This window comes from Periplaneta americana, chromosome 14, assembly GCF_040183065.1.
Source record: "Periplaneta americana isolate PAMFEO1 chromosome 14, P.americana_PAMFEO1_priV1, whole genome shotgun sequence".
NCBI classification, from domain to species: Eukaryota; Metazoa; Arthropoda; class Insecta; order Blattodea; family Blattidae; genus Periplaneta; species Periplaneta americana.
Genome location: NC_091130.1, coordinates 10,333,152 through 10,349,451, shown reverse-complemented (window position 1 = coordinate 10,349,451; position 16,300 = coordinate 10,333,152). Strand labels below are relative to the sequence as shown.

General features: G+C 34.9%; 1 protein-coding gene across 1 annotated transcript in view; it reads right to left on the bottom strand.

Moving 5' to 3' along the window:
- LOC138713136 (proton-coupled amino acid transporter-like protein pathetic) overlaps positions 1–15,345 on the bottom strand; it is a 104,787-nt gene extending 89,442 nt beyond the window's left edge. Inside the window, exon 1 of the mRNA XM_069844929.1 lies at positions 15,204–15,345. The gene's annotated coding sequence lies outside the window, so the exon portion shown is untranslated. The remainder of the gene's footprint in view (positions 1–15,203) is intronic.
- Positions 15,346–16,300: the final 955 nt, after the last annotated feature.

Genomic DNA, 16,300 nt, shown 5'->3' with positions numbered 1-16,300 from the left:
GGAGATCCCGGGTTCAAATCCCGTGACTGACAATCTGACTGGTGTTTCCCTTAGTCCACAGACAAATGCTGGATTGTAAATGTACTTATCATGGTTCATCACCGCCTCAATACCAATATCATAAACATTACAACAAAAACTAAATCAATTACATGAACACAAACCATCTATAACAGACGACAATAGAAACAGGATAACAATAGTTCACGGCCTACTGATATACCCAAAGATCCTACACACGTGATATGATAGTAGTTGTTAAAGCGTGTATAATATTGTGAATATGATTGAGAGTGAAACATTTAATGCAATTTATGTGTAATGATTTTTATTCTTTTATTCCTTTATTTAATATGTATCATATCCTCTGATTGAGGTTGTGGCTGATAATATGTACACTTAGCGGCAAAAAGAATGGGCCGACTCTTGGTCGATAGAAATGCTAAGTTCTATCGCGCCGTTCACTCGTGTAAACGCAACGCACTGCAAGGCATTGCTGTGGTGCCTCTTCATTGAAAGTCGTCCGTCTATAATGTAGCAAACCTACTAGTAGTATGTGCCCCAGTGGTAAAAAGTCTGACATTCGCGCCAGAGGTTGTGAATTCGCGTCCTGGTACGGTAAATTATTATTTTTTTTTATTTTAACTTTTACTTAATTTATTAGTTTAATGGCCAGTGTGTCCAAGTAATGTTTAATTTTGCTTAACGAATGTTAAATTAACAGTCTGTTTATTTTTAACGCTTTGTTAATGTATTTTCAATTTGTTGAACATAATTTTGTTTAAGATAACCAACACTTAACTATAACGTCTGTTAGCACTATTTTAACTACTCAACAGCAGTTGATAATGATTCTACACATGTAAGACAATTTTTGATTGGCTAAAATTAATCTTTAAATTCTATATTATAGAGTGAGTCATGGAACTTGCATAAAATGACAACCTGTTATAGTAGGCCACGCTCCATAAACAAACAGTTGACAAATGAAAGTTGAAGGTGACATGCTGAATAATAATTACAAAGTAAGGTTATATTTCCTCATTGCTATTATGGATACGAAATACGAAAGAAATAAAAGAACACTGATGTATTTAAACAGTCCAAAGTATTTATTTAAATGTTATATTACCAGTCATATGCTAAACATTCCCTACAGAGAGACACAAAATATTAATTTCGCAACTTCTGTTCGAACAGTTGTGGAGACATCGGCCATATTTAACTAACTGTTAAACGAGTTAACTGCCCGAAATCCTACATTTAAAATTAACAAACTGTTAACAATCTGTTAAACCAAACTGGTATTGAAAACATACAATTTTATTAATTAACAAACTGTTTAGAATTTAACAGTCGTTAAATTTTCTAACAATATTTGGAAAAACCGGCCATTAATGTGAAATAGCACTTGTTAACAAATTTCTTTATGCCTGCCTTGTAAAAATATTATTGCCCATCACCTCTGGGCTATTAATAGGTGAGACCTGGCCTGTATAAACAAAAATACTTGTTTCACATCCTAAAAAAAGGACGCATATCAAACACAAATAATTAAATTAACAAAAACAAACAATTTGTTAATATATTAACAAAAGAAGGCTGTGGTGGGGACTAGTATCTCGTCCACAAACCACCTGCGTCAACATCTGCCCTCATTCTGCGCGGCATGGAGTCCACAAAATTATGTAACAGGTCTAAATTCTTGGCCATCTCCTCCCACGCATCTAGAACTCTGTCCCACAATTCCTCAGGTGTCCGAACGGGTGGTTGTTCTGCCCAATTAGAGCGTAGGATCCTTTTGACTGCAGCCCACAAATTTTGAAACGGATTCATATCTGGTGAATTTGGAGGCCAGTCGACTGGGTCGACATCACGCCTTCTCGTAAACCATCTTTGAATCCGGTTGGCGGTGTGTAGTCTATCGGATGATTATCCTGCTGGAAGAAAAGTGTTCCTTCTGGATATCGTTTTCGGGCGGAAGGGATCATTACATTTGCCAAAATGTGTTCGTAGACTTCTGCCGTAAACAGACCGTGGATACGTTCCATAAGTCCTGACATCCACTCCCAACACGCGACCCTCACGCGAAGCGTATCGGTGGTCATTCATACAATAAACTACGGCAGTACTATCATTGCTATTGGAGACAATTACCTCGTAGGAGAAAATGACATTTCTCCAATCAAAGTCCTGTCGGAGAGTAGCATACACAGAATGTTACAGGAGACAATTACCTGGTCGGAGAAAATGACATTTCTCCAATCAAAGTCATGTCGGAGAGTAGCATACGCAGAATAACCTATGCGAATCAGGGCAATGATTTATTGTTTCTGTGTCATCTTCAAGCGTAATGACGAGACAGAACGTTATATTAATAGATAGCAGTATTGCTTGAAAGAGAGAGGGAGGTTTATTATTTATTAGAGTTTGAGCATATTCTAAGAGATATCGCCACATAATTATAGCTTTGCGAGACACATATGATGGCGATTTTGTAATAAAAAAAAAAGAATATTTGGGGAAATTCGAACCTTGAGATACTACTACTAACTTGTTCAATATACCAATGCCGTAACAACTTACGCTACTGTAACTGTTTATATCACTTCGGCATAATAGATGGTTTTCCTGTTCATATTCGCTCCGGTTGATTTTGTATTTATCAATTTTATTATTATTTCACTCTTCAAGGGCCCTGATGTATCTAGAATCAACCCGCCATTCGATTTTATTACATATTTTAGACTCTTAATCAAAATACAGCAAATTTAAATGGTTTAATTATGTGTTACCTAGTGAACTACAGCGTTGACGAGACGAGCATGCGCAATGTTATGTCTCTGGAACTTAGAAATTGTCGGCCGGCCCATTCTTTTTGCCGCTAAGTGTACATCTATTATATCACTGGTAAACAAGATTTTGCTTATCATTGTTTTTTGATCATTACTTACAGATTTCGACACGCTGAACATGAATCCGATAATGATTTTGTCGTAGTGTCAATATTTTTTATTATATCGGGATATTTTATTTCTCAGAATACAGGTTTAGCAATATGTACATGTAAGTATTTACGTTGATATCCGCTAGGTGGCAACATGGCTCTGGCGTATAAATATATGCTGGTGACGCTCAGTCACGATAGTAGGTTCATTATCTTTGCAGTCGTATGTATGTTTGTGTTTAGTAGTTCTTTACACCATGTCTACAGGGCGGAAGTGCAAATTACAGGCAGACACTTTCTGCTATGTATGTGGATATTACATTGGACCAAAGCAAGTTAAATACACCACTGTGCCTGGAACAAAGTTCTGTGAGGCATACAAGGCGTGGCCGTAGGTGACCTTGACAAGGCGTGGGCTCCACACGTGTCCTGTGGTAACTGCCGGGCAACTCTAGAACATTGGCTACGTGGTAGTAGGAAAAGCATGAAATTTGCCATTCCCCGAATTTGGAGGGAACCTGGAAACCACCACGACGACTGCTACGTCAAAGATAAAGTGTACGCCACCCCAGTCAGAGACCTTCGTGATCTTCGGGAGCGCATCATAGAGGCTATTGAGACATGCTCCAACGTGCTTGGCAAGAAATCGTTCATCGCCTCGATATCGTCACAGTGACAGCTGGAGCTCACGTAGAGATATGGTTATATGCATATCGAAACTTGTTGAGTTTTCCTTTCATATAAACGTTACTGTAGGTTTCTATCTTCAACCGTTTACCAGTCACATACAATTGAAATTAGGTATATTCAAGCGGTCCACCCTGTATATTTTCTAAGTCATTCTAGGTCATAGGAGTTAACTATTTTGCATTCCTGTATTGTATTTGTGTATTTATATGTCACGCATGATTTATTGAAGTAGTCTTAATGACTGTCCTAGGTTTGAAACTGTTTTCTTACAATGTTACAAATAAATATCATTTACTGTGTTAATCAAATTTAAATTGCTTATATCATCCAAACTGTTGAAACTAGAGAAAAACTGATGTGATATTCGTGATCAGCGGGTCAGAGTTATTGGTATAACCCTAAAAAATCAACATAAGCAAAACGTTTATTGGAACTTTTATATGTTACAAATTAACTAATTTACTGCTTTAATCAAATATAAATCGCTTATATCATCCAAACCGTTGACACTATGAAAAAACTGATGTGATATTCGTGATCAGCGGGTCAGAGTTATTAATAGACCACTAAAAAATCAACATAAGCAGAAAGTTGATTAAAATTTGTTTACCAGTGTATCAGCGGGCATAGCATTTTCGTTCCCAAACAAGTTAGGGAAGTTATCGGTTAGTACATCCTGGTCGTTCAGGATTCAATCTCTGAAGCTACATGTCTATGTCAGGACGCTACGAAAGGTATAGTTAAGTACATAATAATAATGGATCATGACAATTGTAAGTGGGATTGCTACTAAATTGAAATGGTCTGTCTAGCTACTTTTTAACCGCATAAACGCACTAAAATTTCGCTCTACAAAAATATTAGTGCTAGATATTATGACAGAAAATATAATTAGATAATAATACTGAACTAATATATGGAATATTATTGAACATAATAGTAGACATAATACACATTAACCCGCAATACCAACTGCGCCAACCAGGCTGACTACTGGACTGTATCCACGTTCATTTCGGGAAACTATACCATTTATACCATACCATTTAAATTAAAATTTTGAATAAAATTGGAAATTTGTATAAAATGTCCAAGCATATTAACATCACTGAAGCTAAATGGAACTACACCATGCAGTCTCGACTTGTTCAATAGATGATATGAATTATCCTAAAGGAGTGTCCATTGTAAGTTACTGAGACGATATTATATTTCTTGCAGACAGATTATTTCTACCGAAGTATACTATCTTATCTCTTATTTGGTTGGAAAATTCCATAAAACTTCAACACGACAACGTTCACATTGATTTGAGTACGAGCCCTAGTATTTAATATCTGTGTATAGATTGATAAATCGAACTGAAACCCTGACCGAGTTACTACGTGAGCGCTGGCTATCTTGGGGAGGAGCAAGTGAGAAAGCACGGGTGGAAGGGAGAGAGCACTATGCACTATGTACTTGCAGGTCCACTCACAGTGTGTCAAACCTGCTAACAAAAGCATTAACAGGTTGATTAGTTGCCTGCAATGCTAGCATAATGGAACCTTCCTAGCCGACAGTCGAGGCAAAAATGAAGAATCCGTTATTGTGGTAATACTGGAGAGTGTTTCTTCTATTGGTCGCGATGCCTACACACACCCTCTCAGATATTTACGAGGTGACTGGTGACTGAATGACGTGGGGCGAGGGAGAGAGAAGAAAGAAAGAGAGAGATTCCAGAAGTTGGCGTGTTTTACGGGGTTTCACTTGAAGTTGTCAGACTATACTTGTTTCGACGCTCGGACCCTGCCTTCAAATGTCGGATAACCTCAGAAGTTAGCGACGTCATGATAATGCTACAAACCGAACAATGGCGGAATGAAAATTGTGTAGACAACAAGTGCTAGGAGAAAACATAAACCACTGCTGTCATGTCCGCCATTTCATGCATGCAAGGAATCGAACACCGGTACCTTTGTATGAAAAAATGTTAACAGACTGAGCTACAGTTAACACGGGCATATTTCATTTTTTTTTTCAGGAAACTACACATATATTGTCTTTTTTATTTTGTTAGTAAAATGAAAGTATCCAATAATAGAGCTCAGTGCTTTCTTGACCTCGGCATTCGTGGTGTGGCCGGAACCACGCTGAGCGCATTATGACTCCGGAAATGTCCGGTACAGAACATCCTTCTACTCTTCATCTTTCACCGTCTCTGCAGCTCATCTCTGGAACTCTCTACCACTACATGTCAGAGACTGTCGGACATTATCTAGTTTCTAAAATAAACTAAAATTGCACTTTTTCAATTCAGATTCCTTTCAAATATAAGTCCTTTTTCTCTGTGATAGTTTTGTAAATATATATATATATATATATATATATTTTATTCGGTTATTTCACGACGCTGTATCAACATCTAGGTTATTTAGCATCTGAATGAAATGAAGGTGATAATGTCGGTGAAATGAGTCTGGGGTCCAGCACCGAAAGTTACCCAGCATTTGCTCGTATCGGGTTGAGAAAAAACCCTGGAAAAAACCTCAACCAGGTAACTTGCCCCAACCGGGAAATATATATATATATATATATATATATATATATATATATATATATATATATATATATCATTTCCTTCCTTTCCCCTTTTTTGTTCTCTTGATCACCACATGAAACTTTGGAAAACAGACGTAGGAAAACTAGAATAACATCATTGTATAGAGCACATCTAGGTCAGAAAGCATGGGTAGACATAACGGCTCGGTTAGAAAAGCCAACGTACTAAGGTAGGAACGATCATGATTTTAAAATCAAATGTAGGAAACAGAAAACGGATGTAGGTAAATTCTCATTTTTAAATAGAACTATAAATGATTGGAATGACCTACCTGCAGCGGTCTTTGAGGGCTGTCCTTCCTTAAGGAGATTCAAGAATAATTTAAAAAGTTGTGTATAAAGTGCAAATTAAAATTAAGGTGACATTCAACATTTAATTTTTTAAGGTGACATGTATTTATCTAGGCTGACGAGTTTACTTCCTCGGTTTGAATTATAAATTATTTAAAAATAGCGTGTAAGAGGGCCTTAGACTAGAAATGTTTAGTTTAAATGTAGTTCTGTTTATAAGTATGCATAAGGATGTAATTATTTGACTTATTTGAACTGTTGTATCAGTGAAGCTAGGTGAGTCAGTGAAGTTATGGTTTTACAGTGCAGTGAACAGTTCCGATCAGTGATAATTTATAGCGTCAATGAAATGTGTTCTATAGTGTCAGTGAAATGTGTGCTAAAGTGTCAGTGAAATGCGTCATAGTGCCACTACAGGGAATGAGATGAGAGTAAAGTGAAAGACTATTGAAACTTATGTAGGGCCTATACATAATTATGTAGGTTGTATTGTAAAATTAGGTATTTTATTTATGTTTTATTATTATTGTGTTAAATTGTATTGTGTATTATTATTGTATTGTGTATAAAATTGTATGTGTGTTGTAAAATAGTATTGTGTATTGTAAATTTTATTGTGTATTGCTTATCATTTTATTGTGTATTGTTAATATTGTATATACCACTGCCACCGGGTGCTTGCCCACTTGCAGTGTAAATAAATATATACATACATACATGAATTTATTACCATACCCTTTTTATTGTAGATTTTATTTAATTTTCGTTTTTTCCCTTCTTTTTATTATTATTTTATTACATTTCATTTTGTTGTATTCTTCCTTACGTTTTCCCTCTTAACTATTTGTACTAACTGAGCTAAAACAACATAATTCCCGTGCAATGAACAGTAATCATCTCCCTGGCTCTTATAAAATATTCTACACAGAGTTCCACAATCTTTTTCTCCAGAAGAAAACCACTGATTATTATTATTATTATTATTATTATTATTATTATTATTATTATTATTATTATTATTATTATTATTATTAAAAACAAATAAGTGTGTCGCGAGATAGTGGGCGTTTAGTAAAGTATGTCGTCATCCAAAAAATATTGGGAACCCCTGCCTTAGGTGACAATTTTTGTCCCTCTCTCTTCTTACACTTATTCTTCATCATTCTCTCTTCCTTACCATTTCTCCCTCTTCATCAACTCCCCTATTTCTTCTGTTTATCATTATTTGCTGTTTCACTTCCCCTTTTCGTCAACTGTTTCTCTACTATATGATTTCATACACTTCCAATTTATTTTTTCAGTTCCTTTTACCTGTAATTCTTTATACTTTTTCTTTTTCTCTCATATAATTTACAATAATTCGCTCTTCACTATTTTACACTTTTCAGTATCTCTCCATCCAGTCTTTCTTGCATTGCTATTACTATATTAATAACTAGCCGTACCCGTGCGCTCCGCTGCACCCGTTAGAAATAAATATAAAGTAATTACATAATTAAAATAGGACATTTGAGCCAGGGAACATTCGTGTTTGATAGAAGGATAAATCGTTTAATATGTTACTTAATTTAAATTGCATCCAAATAATTAAAATGCGATCATTTTGGTCCAGAGACACTCATTTGGTGCAATGACAATTCCTTTAACATGTTTCTTAATTTTTATTATGTTATATTATATTATATCAGAAGTTACTGATTATATTATATTATATTATATTATATTATATTATATTATATTATATTATATTATATTATATTATATTATATCAGAAGTTACTGTAATAACATTATAGTATTATGTCCATCTAGAGAAACTACACTTTCCAATGGAGAAATAATAATTCATTATACAAATCGGTTAATTTAGCTTCCGATATTACTTCATACAAACACAGAAACATTATCTGTAGGCTATCTTTCATAGCTTTCGATTGTTGCTGTCCAAGGCCTCTTATAGACGAAGTAATTTGTTTTTTATTTCAATACACCGCCTTAGATGGCAGTTATTTTAATTTTAAAACTCATTTATCTCATTAAATATCAGTCCTATCAAAATGTTTCAAGGAATAAAACTTATCGCAAATTATTTTTAAAGAAACGTTTGTTATGTAATATTTTTCACAAAAATCAATAATAAGCGAGATATTTCGATTTATTTAATTCAGGCCCCCTTATAACCCCCCTTTTAAATAATGTATTTTGAATGCCATGTAGCCTAAAATCTAAGTTATAACGAACTTAATTTATATTCCAATTTTCATCGAAATCCGTTCAGCCATTATCGCGTGAAAAGGTAACAAACATACAGACAGACAGACAGACAGACATACAAACAAAAATTTCAAAAAAGCGATTTTCGGTTTCAGGGTGGTTAATTATATATGTTAGGACCAATTATTTTTGGAAAATCGAAAATTACCAGAAAAATTTCGGCTACAGATTTATTATAATAGTATAACTATTAAGTTTGACATATTGTGAATTCAGTGTTGTGTTGATTTCTGCAATTACAACAGCGGAGAAGGTGTTTATCGTGGAGCATTATTTCCGGTAATACGGAGTGGGGCGTCAGAATGGCAGCTTGCGCCACGTTAAAGATGTTATGTTTTATTTAACGACGCTCGCAACTGCAGAGGTTATATCAGCGTCGCCGGATATGCCGGATTTTTGTCCCGCAGGTGTTCTTTTACATGCCAGTAAATCTACTGACATGAGCCTGTCGCATTTAAGCACACTTAAATGCCATCGACCTGGCCCGGTATCGAACCCGCAACCTTGGGCATAGAAGACCAGCGCTATACCAACTTGCCAACCAGGTCGACTCACGTTGAAGAGCAGTACCGGGAGCGATTTAACAATGCGGCACCAAGTAACACAACAAATTTTCGAGAAGTTCCGTCGTACGGGATCAGTCTTATGTCGCCCTTGCATGTTATAATGACTTACTTGATTTTCAGTGTGTTTGTAATTTCAGTACTCCGTATGACTGGAAATAATGCTCCACGATAAACACCTTCTGCTCTGTTGTGAGAACCATAATTGCAGAAATCAACGCAACACTGAATTCACAAGATGTCAAACTATTGTATACAATAAAATATATTTCGTTGCTATGGAAACGTGAACAGAAGATGAGCTATAATTTCAGTAGTTTGTTTTGGAGCACACTGTATGTTAACGCTAATTATCTCGCTAATTACTTTTCATATCATTAAGATTTTAACTCTTATCTCTAGAGAAACTGATAAGAAATAATTTATCTCTTTGCAGTTTTTTTTTAGAAAAAAACGGAAAGTTTTCTTGCGGATTAAATACAAAGATTAACACGTATTGTTACTGTTTGCCATTGAGAAGTCTGATAACCCTACTGCAGTTACTAAGGGACGGAATGCTGTATTGAGATCGAGTGCGTGTGTATTCGCGGATGAACCGGAGATGAGCTGTTGACAAACCACGCAGACTTTCAGCTTAATTTTCTAATTCACTTAATTACAACACGTAAACCTGTAAGAGGTTTTCATTTTTATAATGTATTCTATTGTTCCTTCCAACCTGCAGAGTTGTATCACTTCCACGTTCCACCCTGTATATATGCAAGAAAATTTATATAAATAATTTTAATTTCTCTATACGAACTTAAAATATATGTGGCACCTAAACTAAACTAAACTAAACTAAACTAAACTAAACTAAACTAAACTAAACTAACCTAACCTAACCTAACCCAACCTAACTTTAACCTAAACTAACCTAATGGCCCCCTCAAACTCCTCTTCTAATTCTATTTACCTCGCAACGTGCAAAGTAACGCCCAATCAACTAACTACACCTCTAGATCAGTTAAAATACTCACACAACTTAAAAAAAAAAAACACATTGATTTAAAGAAATTAGCCTACCTTCCCTTATAACATGTTCAAATATATATTAACACAAATGCGGAGACATAACAGATCTGTTCCACACAGAAATTAATACATATATATTTTCACTAGATATAAACTGTGGAGTCCACACCTGTGGAGTAACGGTCAGCGCGTCTGGCCGCGAAACCAGGTGGCCCGGGTTCGACTCCCGGTTGGGGCAAGTTACCTGGTTGAGGTTTTTTCCGGGGTTTTTCCTCAAGCCAATACGAGCAAATGCTGGGTAACTTTCGGTGCTGGACCCCGGACTCATTTCACCGGCATTATCACCTTCATCTCATTCAGACGCTAAATAACCTAGATGTTGATACAGCGTCGTAAAATAACCCAATAGAATTAAAAAAATATATATACCTTTTCACTCGACACGAACCGTGGTCGTTAATCTATATAAATCTACTTTCCCTGTGAAAATTAGACCTTTTTTCCACTTTTTTTGTGAAAAAAAAAACTTTCAGTGTCGCGTGTTATAGAAAACCTACATGCGACAGAACCCGGACGAACTACTAGAGAAATGGGGACAATTCTGTGGTGTTCGGGTAATGGGGCATGAGTCATCTTTTTGTCCAGGTGGAATTTTGTTCCCCAGATGAACACACAAGTTAAATTACACAAGTGGGTGTGTAAAAATCAAAGAATACTAGCAGTTGATGTGTTTTATTTGTGTAGAAAATTATTTGTAATAAGGGTTCCAAGTTTAATTTTCATTTATCTCCGAATTCATTTTTATAACTTATCTCCCTTTACCCAAACACCACAGAATTACCTGGTAATACTTTATGATTATGACAACAATTTTTGTACTTACGATTGATGTTTATTTTACTGAAAGAGCGTAATCCTTAAGCTATTATTAAAGTAAAATAACCATAAAGTTTCCATTTGAGGAAATATTTCAATATTATTAATTATATGCAGTTAGGAAGAATAGAACTTAAAATATTTTCATTTTATAATCATCTTGTGTAACGTTCTGAAAGAGGTTTTAATTACTCCAGCGAATATACAATGACTGAAATTGTAGGAATCATGAATATCGTTGAAAAAGTTAAAACGAATGAACTATACATACATTTCATATCACTAATTACCTTTCTGTAAATCTCGTACAAAATATATTTTTGTGGTCTACATTAAAAAGACATAAAGGCATAATGTACGTGAACGACCACAAATATTATCAGAAAATGCAGGCTCTAAATTTCTAAAATTTTATAAGTAAATGAACTCAGAATTAGACAAAAATTACAAGGTACCACAACAAGACTTATTAGAACTTAAATGTCTGATAAAGTATGACAAAGGTTATTAATAATATTTTTCAAACCAGTTTTATCAAAGTATAAAAAAACAAACAAAAACACAAAACCAAAATTCTGCAGTTACATCATTTGGTAACCATAAGATTACGATGAAAGAGTAATGGAACGGAGAAAAATTCTCTCCGGCACCGGGATTTGAACCCGGTTTTCAGCTCTACGTGCTGATGCTTTATCCACTAAGCCACACCGGATACCCATCTCGGTGCCGGACAGAATCGTCTCAGTTTAAGTTCCAACTCTTGGGTTCCCTCTAGTATGATGACGCAGAATATCTGCATGGAAATATATGTACTTCGGTACATTAAAATAATATATATAAACCATAACATTGTTATGGTCTCTCTGACATCTGTAATATTTTTCCTGCATGTAATGAACACTTAGTTCTGAAAAGTAGACTATTCTCAGATATGTAGAGTTGTTTATTTTAATACAATTAATTTTTTATTTGTCTCATATAAAATATATTAACATTTACATAATGTTTTGTGATCTAAGTTTTCTATTTTAAAAGAAATTGGCATTATTTTAGTCTACCTTTTGCATAAATGCATGTTAAATTAGTATACAACATTTCAGAATTCTATCTCGAATGGTTGTGGAGTTATGAAATAATACGTGTAAAATTTTCAAATTTTGAAAAATGTAATTTAAAGTAAAAAGTGAATTCTAAAAAATATTATTAGTAACCTTTTTTATACTTTTATCAGATATTTAAGTTCTAATAAGTCTTGTTGTGGTACCTTGTAATTTTTGTCCAATTGTGAGTTCATTTCCTTATAAAATTTTAGAAATTTAGAGCCTGCATTTTCTGATAATATTTGTGGTCGTTCACGTACATATACCCTTAATAGACGACTCGGTGAGATGGGTCAATACGACTACAGATCCCCCATCTGAGAAAACTGGGACAATTAGTCTACAGTTACAAAGAACAACATGCGTGTCTTATCCAAGGTTCGAATCTATGACCATAGCTTCATAACAACGTTAAATTGTATAGGGACATCATTTTATTTTTACTTCAATTTTTATTGTCTCCGTTTCTAAATGTATACTTGACTCCCACCCCTTTCACTAATGTCCTTGCTAACGTCAGCCACACAAACTTACGGCCGCTGTTGCTAGCAGTGAAATAAACAGTACAGAGTACAGTGTGTTTCAGAAATATGTTGCATTTTCTATTTGAAGAAAAAGCTTATATTATTGAAGTTTATTTTCATACAGGTATGGTGTGTAGCATAACTGAATTTATCTGTGTGGACTGAGCACAAGTGAAGATTAGAGTTACCGAAAGTACGGTACGCTATAATATAGTACGATATTTAACAGCATTATTTAAACAAGAGTTTTGTTTTACTGTTTGTAGGTATGAAGGACGATGATGGAAACTGGAATTACAATATAACCGAATGTGAACAACAATTTTTTTTTCTTTTTTTCACAATTTCCTGATTATATCATTACGGAATATTTTCGTAGAAATGTAATTAATCTGGAGATAAATTTAGAGCAAAAGAGTGTACAAAAAGGAAGAAAAGTGTAAGATGGCCAACAAAGGTGACAGAAGATGCTGTAGAAGATGCTAGAGAAAGGATGCAGCGAGGTCCTAATAAGTCGGTCAAGAAGTTAGCTGTAGAAATTGGGGTTTCTTACGGAAGTGCTCACAAAATTGTCTGGAATAAATTAGGTTAGTAATATGCTGAATAAAGTAGACATTACATAATGTATACCTATAACCGCCTGAAGACTTGAGTTTGTGAAAAAAAAATTGTTACTATTCTACTGTTTTTTATAAAAAACTGAAAATCGTAATACTATATTTCCCTGTAACATAAATGGATACACTACTTTTCTCTCCTCCTATAGCTAGTAAAATTATTTGTTTACATATTGCACTAGCAACTCCAAACTCCTGTAATGGAAGGGGGGTAACAATTTTCCGAGTATAGCCAGGTTAGTGTTAAAAATGTTAGTAAAAATAAAGTGATGGCTCTGTATATCTTATTCGTTGCTTACATCGCAGCTGGCAATAATGTTATTATATAATAAATATACTTCTACTGTATAATATATTGATAAAATATAATAATATTATTATTCCATCACAATATATTAATATAACTTATGCCACACCTACTGTTTTATGTTTAAAATTTACGAGATGTAACAGAATGGATCTCATTAATATAATATTACTAGTGGCTTGTGTAGCAAATGCTGCAAACTACGTGAGTTCATTAGACGTTCAAATAAACATTTTTCAGATTTATTTTCAATGAAGAATACCAGACATTCTGAAAGTTATTTGCTTCCATAATAATGAAACATACTCCTTCTGAATGTTTTTTATGCAAAATACTTCTTCTTGAACTTATCCACCTTCAGTTTTTGAGTTTCAACGCGAAAACGCAAGTAACAATGTCAGGACGATCAGTGGGTTTATCATGTGGGAGTAAAGCAATAGCTCCTTTTCTTAGGAACTATAATTTTGCGCTCTCTCGTGCCAGTACTGAAGAGAATGACGCATATAAATATCTACATCGCACCGCCATTAAGTACATGAAAAATACCCAACCCCACTTGATTAATAACTATAAAAATATTTCATTTTTAATAGCAGTATTATCTTACGTAAGTTTTGTAGTTATATACTATATAGCCGTCAGTCAGTAAATTATAGAAATGAAGATCTAATTTCATATATTCTCTACATCTACTTACATATCCCCAAAACGTTTCACTTTCATATCATCAATATAGCATTAATATGTATAATTAATGAAAAATAGTCACATCATGGCATTAACTATAACAATATTTCAATCTTAATGGTAATAATGTCATCAAACCACCTCAAGTTTTGTAGATTTTAATATCCAATACACAGCTGTACTCAGAAAATTACACACCACAGAATCGAACCTGTAAATTTATTTTTAGTAAGCTTTGAAGTTTTTAATAACCAATTGAATTTGAGCTCTAAATAATATGTCAGCAATCCTGCAGATCATGGCCTTCGTGTAATGTTGTTTATTGTAGTGTGTTTGTGTTTTGTTTTATTTTGAAAAGCAATTATTTCTCAAAACTGACGACAGATGGATTTTGAAAAATGGGAAATGATGTAGGAAAATTGACTTTTCACTGAAAACTCCTATTTTTGTGAAAAAGTTTGGGTTCCAAGCTTAAAAATGAGGGGTCATTTATTAAAATCCGTTCAGCCGTTTTCCCATAATTTCCATTACCAGTTCAAATTATATATATAGATATAAAACAAAAAATATAAACAAATGAAAACACAACAGTACATTAAAAACCATGGCAACGAAACACAGCATCCATACAATTCAAAACAGCTGCTATGGATGCTTGTGGTTTGTAAACATAGCGAAACTTGGCACACTTCGACAAAGTAGAGCGGACGTACTTGCTTGGTTGGTCCCGGCGAGTAGAGGAGATCGACGTCCGTACCGGTCAGCTGACAGCACCACACTGAGCCTGGCTCGCAGGTGAGGCGGACGTAGAGGCTCTCATGTCCCTCAAGGAGCCTGCCGTGGAGTGTGGACTCTTGAGTGACTGATAACCAACTCGAAACCCGATGTAAACATTACGACCCTTGCTCGCAATTCCAGCAGAATAGAGTGAGCGTCACGACAGAAAACGTCAACATATGACATAGCCTACATTATATTGCTAAGACATCAGTGCAAATATTTTGACGTTCATAGATTAGATGAACACGAATTTAAAATTCCTCTGGAAAAGTTTCCTTACTCTGTTTGTATATCGAGCTCATATGCTTTTGTTTGTTCCTCCGGCCGTTGAGTGGTAGCGCCACACAGGTTCGAGTCCCAGTCAGGTCTAAAATTTTTCATTGAAAAATCCATACGTGACAGTTATGCCAGGTACACCGCTGTGGAATAACAGTTAACATGTCTGACCGTGAAACGATCCGTCCTGGATTCAAATCCTGGTTGGAACAAGTTAATTGTTTAAGTTTTTTCTGAGGTTTTCTCTCAACCAATTGAAGCATACTTTATTGCTGGGTAACTTTCAGCGTTGGATCTCGGACTCATTACAACACTATAATTACTAAGGACCGTACTTTGTCCCAGGGAACTACAGGGACATCATTTTATTTTTGCTTCAATTTTTATTGTACCTGAGTTTTTGAATGTACTTCACTCCCACCCCTTCTACTAATGAAGTTCAACCGTCCTCCACACAGATCCAAGACCGCATATACAGTCATAGTAACCTTACAGTTATAGTAAACAGTACGTTCCAAAAATATGTTCGCGTTTTCCAGCGACGAAAGAGCTTTCAATATTGAATCATTTTCGCATAAATACTGCCGTCCATTTGCCTACGTCGCATCCCGGTTTCCCCCACCTGCTTCTATTCGCTTCTCTGTAAAGGCTAGTGGCTGAGCTTTCTTAGCTCTTTTCTGAGAACATTTCTGTTAGGAATTGGACGTGTATACGTAATATTGTACCTATAAAATAAATAAAATAACTTAAATAA